Source organism: Eptesicus fuscus, chromosome 24 (assembly GCF_027574615.1).
Source record: "Eptesicus fuscus isolate TK198812 chromosome 24, DD_ASM_mEF_20220401, whole genome shotgun sequence".
Classification (NCBI taxonomy): Eukaryota; Metazoa; Chordata; class Mammalia; order Chiroptera; family Vespertilionidae; genus Eptesicus; species Eptesicus fuscus.
The window spans coordinates 3,637,636-3,645,827 of record NC_072496.1 but is presented as its reverse complement, the minus strand read 5'-3'; the positions used below and the strand labels follow the sequence as shown (position 1 = coordinate 3,645,827).

At 57.1% G+C, this 8,192-nt stretch overlaps 1 long non-coding RNA gene and 1 other non-coding gene across 6 annotated transcripts; both read right to left on the bottom strand.

The window, feature by feature from the left end:
• Positions 1-362: 362 nt before the first annotated feature.
• LOC114228717 (uncharacterized) lies at positions 363-6,406 on the bottom strand. Of its 5 annotated transcripts, none has more exons than XR_008555344.1 (6): positions 5,889-5,974; positions 5,116-5,237; positions 4,498-4,643; positions 2,650-2,806; positions 2,052-2,155; positions 363-1,283 (listed from the first exon to the last, which is right to left on the bottom strand). It is a non-coding gene; the product is annotated as an uncharacterized LOC114228717 (long non-coding RNA). The 5 variants fall into 5 exon arrangements; XR_008555346.1 differs by having other exon boundaries at positions 5,154-5,237; XR_008555345.1 differs by lacking the exons at positions 5,116-5,237; positions 5,889-5,974 and adding an exon at positions 6,275-6,406.
• On the bottom strand, positions 2,413-2,537 carry LOC129148315 (small nucleolar RNA SNORA54). The gene has a single exon (XR_008555371.1). It is a non-coding gene; the product is annotated as a small nucleolar RNA SNORA54 (small nucleolar RNA).
• Positions 6,407-8,192: the final 1,786 nt, after the last annotated feature.

Sequence of the window (8,192 nt, the reverse complement as noted above, 5' to 3'; positions counted from 1 at the left end):
TTTCTTTTTCCTTGGTAATCCCCACCGAGTATATTTTCCCATTAATTTTTAGAGACAAAGGAGGGATTGGTTGCCTCCTGCACCCGCCAAAAGGGGGCAGGGCCTAGTCTGCAACCCAGGTACTTGCCTTACACCGAATCCAACCCGGGACCCTTCAGTCCAGGGGCCAACGCCCTACCGACCGAGCAATACCGGCCAGGGCTCCTTTCTCTTTTTCAACAGCTCCTTTGCCCCCACCTTTCTTCCTCTAAAAACTTCCATTTTCTACAACCCTTCTGAGTGCCCTTCTACTTGCTGCATTCGATGCTGCCTGATTCATGACTCCCCCAATAAAGACCATGACATCTTTTTAAAAATATATATATATTTTATTTTATTTTTACAGAGAGGAAGGGAGAGGGATAGAAAGAAAAACATCCATGATGAGAATCACTGATCGGCTGTCTCCTGCACCCCCACACTGAGGATGGAGCTTCGAACCAGGAATCGGACCTGTGACCTCCCGGTCAAAGCTCAACCACTGAGCCACACCGGCCAGCAGCACCCAGGTGTCATCGCTGTGCCCAGGAAAGAAAGAGTCCTTGGCTGTGGGCTGTTAACTCTTTTATTAACTTAGGATTAACACTGCATTTGCTCTGAGGGCGTCTCCCTATGTTTCATGATTTCTATTCACTCCTGTGGGGGGCTCCCCCTGCTCCCCGAGACATGTCAGATGCATGATGGTCCGAGGGGGGAGCCGGAAACAACGGACACGTACAAGCTCGAGAGAAACTTTAAAGCAAAGGTTACTCTAGTTCCTGGGAGCCGATCGGTGCATTTCCAGGAAAATATTGGGGCTCTGTCCACAGGACCCCCCTGGGTGAGAACCGGAGCGGGCAGCTGATCCACGTGCCTGACACAGGTTTGGCAGCAGGAGGTCCCGGGTGCCGTCTGGCGCACAGTCCTGGTGGATGGACACGGGCAGCTGGGCCCCTCATCACGCGTGTGGAAGGCCCGTCCCGCCAGCGGGATCCGGTGCGACTGAGGTTGACCTTGGAGATGCTAGGAGCCCGGCGTGACGTGACGGGGAGGCTACGTGCTTGATGCTCCGCTTTGGTCTGAAGATTCGGTAAACGTGGGGGTTCCCATTGGGGTGCGCCGGAGGGATGAGGCCGGCGGGTGTAGATCGAAGGACGGTCGGGCGGCACGTACCTCCGGCAGACTCTGTGGGGAGGCCGGGCATCGCCTCGGGGTAGTAGCCATCGCCACAGGCGGGCACACACGTCCAGTCCCGGAAGTGCGGCCTGGGGGGTCGGGGGAAAGAAGCTGACATCAGGGACAGCGCCCACCTCCCGCCCAGGCCCGCTGCAGCCTGAGAGCCGGGGTCCTGGCCCAGCGACCGGAGGCCAAGACCCGGCCAGGTTCCCAGGTGCCCACCGTGTGCCTGCGCTCGGCCCTCCCCATCCTCACCCACTAGAGGGCAGTGCACCCCCATTTCACAGATGGACACGTGGATGCCTGAGCCAAGCTCAGCACAGATCCCCACACCCTGGCAAGGTCATGGCCTCCTCCCAACCCCTAGAGAGAAAAAAAAAATGTAAAAAAAGAAACAAAGAAAACAAACAAAAATATATATTAAGAAAAAGGAAATAAAAAACAAACAGAAGTTTATGGGCCCTGATTCCAAATGCTTCCTTTCCCAGCAGGCCCTGCTCCTGAGAGAGCCTCCCCATGTGGCTCCGCCCCCTGAAGTGGGGCTGGACCGGAATGGAACCCAGACTTCCTGGTTCACAGGGCGACGCTCTAACCACTGACCAACACCGGCCGGGCCCCAGAACCTTTGCATCTTCCCCAATTCACCCTTCATGCCTATAAACAGCACCCCACCCCCCCAATCTTGGTATTTGATGCCACGAACCTCACAACCTCACAGCCACCCAGGAGGTCCTAAGGCTTCCTCAGGTCCAAGAGAGGGGAGGCCCCCCCCGCCCCTCCCCCCCCCCCCCCCCCGTAACCCGGGTTCCAGGACTGTCGGCCCCATGACCCCGACGCCCGTGCGGCGATGCACTCACCCACGCAGGTCCTGCAGGTGGGGTGGCACTGCCCGCATCGGATCAGCTCCGAGTCGAAGTAGGTGCCTGGCTCACAGTCGGGAATGCAGCTGCCCCGCGCAAGGCTGTCATGGGAAAAAAATGGCAGTTAAAAAGCCATTATGTATTTATTGATTTGGAAGCGGAAGAGAAACACAAATGATGAGAATCATGGATCAGCTGCCTCCTGCACGCCCCCTACTGGATGGCGAAAGAGCCCACGTGTGCCCTGACCACGAAAGGAACCGGGACCTCCTGGTTCATAGGCCAAACGCTCTAACCACTGAACCACACTGGCCGGGGCTGCAATATTTTTTTTTCCTACCTCCACCCCGCGCCCAATGCTTGTCTCCAAGACCTGAAACTGACAGCCACCCTCAGTCAGTCAGTGTGGTGGCCGTGGGGCTGCTGTCGCACTGGAATGGAACCCGTCAGCCACAGCAGGGCCACAGGTCACGAACAGTGCTGGGCAGGACTGTGTGTAAAAGCTGCCCTCCCCTCTCTACAGCGGCTAAAGCTAAATTAGAAGATTTGTGAGTTTGTAAGAAAAAATAATATAAATATTTAAAAATGTCTAAACCTTTCCCAGTTCCAGTTCCATTCAGCATTCCGTTGTCCTCCTGGCTGGTAAGGTCGAGGCCGGGCAGGGAGTTGTTGTAAGGGACTCACTGTCACCGGGTCATCTCCTACCTCGGGTAGGTCAGCGACTTGAGCGACGCCGGTGGGTCCAGGTCACCCTGTGGGAGGAGAGCAGACCCCCCGCTGAGAGGCTTCGCCCTGCGGCTGCCTCGGAGCGGGACCCCCTGGTCCTGTCCTCCCGCCCGGGCACCGGATCGGCTTCTGGCGAACAAGCGGACCAATACCCTTGAGCTTCTGCAACGGGGAGGTTTCTGTCCCGACACCCCGAGCCACAGAGTGGCCCCATTTTATCTTATTGTTTAAATATTCTCTTCCTGATTTCAGAGAGGGGAAGGGAGTGGCTGATGCGCGACCACTGAGCCACAGCGGCGGGCCAGAGCGGCCTGGTGTGAGGACCCAGGCTTCCTGGAGGCCGTCGGGGCTCTTCCTGCACCCCCACTCCGCTGTCTAAGGAACTAAGCAAAGGGGAGACTCCGTGTAGGACAAACCACCTGCCTCCCACCGTGGCTTCTGCGCAGGCGGCACAGAAATACAGGCGACTCCGCAGGTCCGGGGCGGGTGCAGACGGACAACTGTCCCGCCAGGGAACGGTGAAGGCGAGAGAAGCCCGCCTGTTCCCACTGCGTGCAGAGCAGCATGTTCCCATTGGAACCAGAAGCTGACGGTGAGTGCACACACACGCTGGGCTCTGAGGACATGCAATAAACCGAGACCGCCACCTCACCCGGCTGCGGCAGGCGCTGTGACTACATGCGATGCCCGGCTGTTCCATCGGGCATTCCTCTCTTTCCCTCGGATTGTCTAGTGAAAAAATAACAACAGCCCTAGCTGGTGTGGCTCAGTGGATAGAGCGTCGGCCTGCGGACTGAAAGGTCCCCGGGTTCGATTCGAGTCAAGGGTATGTACCTTGGTTGCGGGCACATCCCCAGTAGGGGGGTGTGCAGGAGGCAGCTGATGGATGTTTCTCTCTCATCGATGTTTCTCACTCTCTATACCTCTCCCTTCCTCTCTATAAAAAATCAATTAAAAAATGTATATATAAAAAAAGAAAGAAGAAATGGCAATAGTTGCCTGGCTGGTGTGGCTCAATAGTTGAGTGTTGACTCAGGAACCAGGAGGTCACAGTTTAATTCCCGGCCAGGGCACATGCCAGGGTTGTGGGCTCCATCCCCAGTGTGGGGTGTGCAGCCAATCAGTGATTCTCTCCATCACTGAGGTTTGTCTCTCTCTCTCCCCCTTGCCGGAGCCTGCCGGCACTACAGTTGAACGGTACCTGAAAAGGGGGGTGAGGATTAAAAAACACAGACACACTAGTTCCCGGGAGGGCAAACAGTTCAAGACTGCGCGCTTTTATTGACTACGCAATGCCTTTTATACACAAATACTGAATAGGAGGTACACAAAGAGGAATGTACTCTCTGTTCTTCTTAATCTCTAAGAGAAGTCAGGAGGCCAAGTTCTCGGTAAATATTTACAGACTTTTGATAAGCTATGAAAGGTCTCTCTTATTCTACTCATCTGCTGATGATAGGAAAAAGTGCTACTTTCTCTTCAAGCCTACTTAGTATCAAACCTAAATATGTGAAGCAAAGGGCCCCAGTAAAGCGGGGAAAACAAGGTTACTGGATTGTTTACCCGATTGCCTCTCACGGTTTCCCACACCCCCTGCCTCTCTGAATTCATTGAAAACCAGAACAATGTCTTCTTTAAAGAGGAGACGTGCAGGTGGAACCGGCAGCGGGCACAGCGTTTACACCGGGAAACAGATCGCTGCCCGGCAGACACTCACCATGTCCGGTTGTTGTTCACCAGGAGGGTCTTCAGTCTCCTCCGCGAGGGAAGCCTCCAGTTTCTGCATTTCATTGTCAGAAAAATCAATGGCATCGAACTGGTCTAAGGTCGCACCCAGATCCTCGATGACAGGGATCTTATATCCTGTGACACAGAGGAAAGCCCACGGGTATTAATAAAATTAAAAGGTGCTAAAGTACATTAGCACAATTTCCCGATAATTTGGTTCAAAAAGCTAGCATTCATTCAGAAAGTGTTCACCTAGGCCCAGCCAGTGTTGCTCAGTGGTTGGCGTCAGCCCATGACCCAGGAGGTCTCGGGTTCGATTCCAGGTCAGGGATACATGCCCGGATTGCTGGCTCCAACCCCAGGAGGGGGCCTGCAGGAGGCAGCCGATCCATGATTCTCTCTCATCATGGATGTTTCTCTCTCTCCCCCGAACCCCACCCTATCTAAAAATCCATGGGAAAAATATCCCTGAGGAAGGATTAGCAAAAAGATAAAGGAGAGAAGGACCTGGCTTTGTCAGCAACGAGTCTAAGCCCAAAGCAGAGCCAGCAGCAGACCCTGCGGTCCCCGTGGGAGCGAATCCCGGGCACAGACTGTGCCATCTCACCCCCAAGGCAGTGGCTCTTCCCGTTCTTCCTAAGTCACCTTCTGATCGGCTGAACAGAGAGCTGCCCGTCCTTCCAACATCTTAGTTGTTGCCAATCCTCACCCAGGACACTTCTCCATGGACTTTCAGAGAGAGTGGAAGGGAGGGGGAGAGGAGAGAGAGAGACGTCTATGTGAGAAACACATGGGCTGGTTGCCTCCTGCACACGCCCCAACCGGGTTCCAGATGGGGCCTGCAACCCAGTACCTGCCCTTGACCTCGAATAAACCCCTGACCCTTCAGTCCAAGGGCCGACGCGCTAACCACTGAGCGAACCGGCCAGGGCCAGAGCACTTTCCTTTTTATGAAGTTCAGTCCGGAGGAGGCGTTTCAGGGCTGACTGACCAGGGTCGCTGCCCCGGCCCAGGGAGCCCGCCCTCTCTCGGCTCTGACATGGGCGGGGGTGGAGGATGCTTATTGGGGTGCAGCCACGGCTTGGGGGTGCAGGTCAGCCTTCAGCTGAGGAAGAAACAGCCCCGGAACCGGACAGTTCCGAGTCCTCCCTGCCACGCGGCGCTGTTTCCAGGAAAGACCGGCCCCTGATGGGGCGTCTGGGTGACGGGGGACCGGGGCCCCTGAAGCTGCCGAGGAGGCGCCGGGAAACCATCGCTTCCCTCCCGGACTTCGCCTCCCCCCCCCCCCCCCCCGACTGATCGGAAATGACCAACTCGGCCGCGGCCGCTGTGGCCGGAGCGCCCAGGGTCTCGGGTTCGATCCCGGTGAAGGGCACGTACCTGGGTTGCAGGTTCGATCCCGGACGCGGTCGGGGCGTGTGCGGGAGGCAACCAGTCCCTGTGTCTCTCTCACATCCATGTCTCTCTCTCCCTCCCTCCCCCCCTCTCTCTAAAGAGAAGGACCGACGCCGTCACCTGAACGCGTTTCCGGAGAACCGGCCGCTCGCTCGGCGCTGGGGTGACCGCCCCCGAGTCCAGGTCGGCGCTCGAGCGGATCAGACCGAGAAACGGTCCCGCGAGGCCGAACCGAACACGGGCCCACGGGTCCGGGTCGGGAAGCGATCCCCGTCCCGTCCCCGAGCCGGCCGGGCAGGGAGCCTGCGGGACGGCCTGGCGCAGCCCGCCCACCTCGGGGCCCCGGGGCGGGCCGCCCTCCCCGCACTCACCCCGCAGGCCCAGCTCACGGGTCCGCACGGCGCTGTGTGCTGCGCCGCCGGCTCGATCAGCTCCGCCGTCAGCTCCCCCATCCCGCCGCCTCCCTCCTCCCGGCTGCGGCGCCCGGGGCCTCCCGCCAGACGGTCCTCCTGGCGCGCCTCAGACACACCTCCCGGCGTGCCCCGCGCCGGCAATCGACATACTTTCCAGCGTGACGGAACCCCTTGTGACACACTTCCCGACTAGCCCCGCGCTCACCGCTAGACACATCTCCCGGCATGCACCGAGGCTCCACTGACACACTTCCCGGCGTGCTTGACGACCGACGGAAGACGCACTTCCCAGCATGCACAGCGACTGACGCAAGACGTGCCTCCCGGCGTGCCCCGTGCGCGACACACCTCCCGACATGCCCCACGCTGCCGCCGACACACTTCCGGGAACGCCCCGCGGTGTCCGTTAGACGCGCTTCCCAGCTTGCACCGCGCTCATCCCCAAGTAAACGTCCCTGCGTGCCTTGCGTAAAATGATCGGGCCGTCGTTAGCGCACTCTTCTCTGTGTCCAGGCGGAACAATGGAAGAGCCAGGCTCCCCGTCTCTTGCGGTTCGGAGGTCCCGGGGGCCTTGGCTACGTCCCCGGTTCTGGTTACTTTCCGGGGGGCGTCCCTGGAGCCTGGAGGGTCCCTGATTCCGGACATTTGTATCCGCTGGTTCAGCAGAGAGTGAAGCACTCGAGTCTGTAAAAGGTTCGAGGAGGAGGACTGGCGAGAGATGAAGACTCCATGCAGAGTGCGCCTCTCACGGGAAGGGGGTGTAAGCGGGGTGGGGAGGGGGCTCTGGCCGCCTGCGAAGGGCATTCCGGGGACAAAGGGCGACATTTGAATCCCGCCAGAGGACTGGGCGGTAGAGACGCATCAGCGTGAACTTCCAGATTCTGATGGTTGTGCAGGAGGAGGCCCTGGTTTATAGGAAATGGCCCCTGAAGTATTTGGGAGAAAAATATTAAAATATTTGGGGGGTCACGGGGTATCACTCGGGTAATTTCAGATTGCTCACGAATAGAGATCTCTGTGCTAGACTTGTCACTTTTCTGTAGCTTTGCTTTGGGACGGCTTAAAAAAAGTTTAAACAGACAACGCAATTCCAGATGTGTCCACAAGACGGCGCGCTCCGAACACAAAACTGGTTTTACCGGGTGTATGGGTTAATAATGCGGATCGATTTCCATAGGGGTTTCATCACAAGGAACAACAACAGCCTGTAATTATTGGAATCCAGAGTCTAGATCCATGGTCGGCAAACTCATTAGTCAACAGAGCGGCAAACCGCGGCTCGCGATCCGCAGTTTGCAGACCGCTGCCATAGATGGAGTTACCAGTAATGAATTAAAACTTCCCGCCAAGGCTCTTTTTTGGCACTAAATTGGACATTTTTAGGCGTAAAAATATCTATGATGTTAGCGCCTTCAGAAAATTTGACATGAAGGCTCCAGGGCCTCCGGGAGGGACTCTGCTCTTGAACCCTCGCCCTCAGCCTGTGAACCTGCAGCCACCGTCAGGCGGCCCCAGGTCAGGGTCCTCCCAAGACAGTAATTTCTCGGTGATGGCCTAAAAAAGTTTAAACAAACGGAATTCCAGAGACGTCCACAAGGCCGCGCGCTCAGACCACAAAACTGATTTTACTTGCCATTTCGCTTGCTGGGTTTTTGAAAAAAGTTTTGTGGTTGTTTTTTTTTTTTTTAAACATGTTACTGATCTCAGGGGAAGGGAGAGGGGCGGAGAGAAACACCAATAATGAGAGCGGATCATGGATCGGCTGCCTCCTGCACCCCCACACCGGGGATGGAGCCCCCAACCAGGAATCGGACCCCTGACCTCCTGTTTCATAGGTCAAAGCTCAACCACTGAGCCACACCGGCCGGGCAGCACC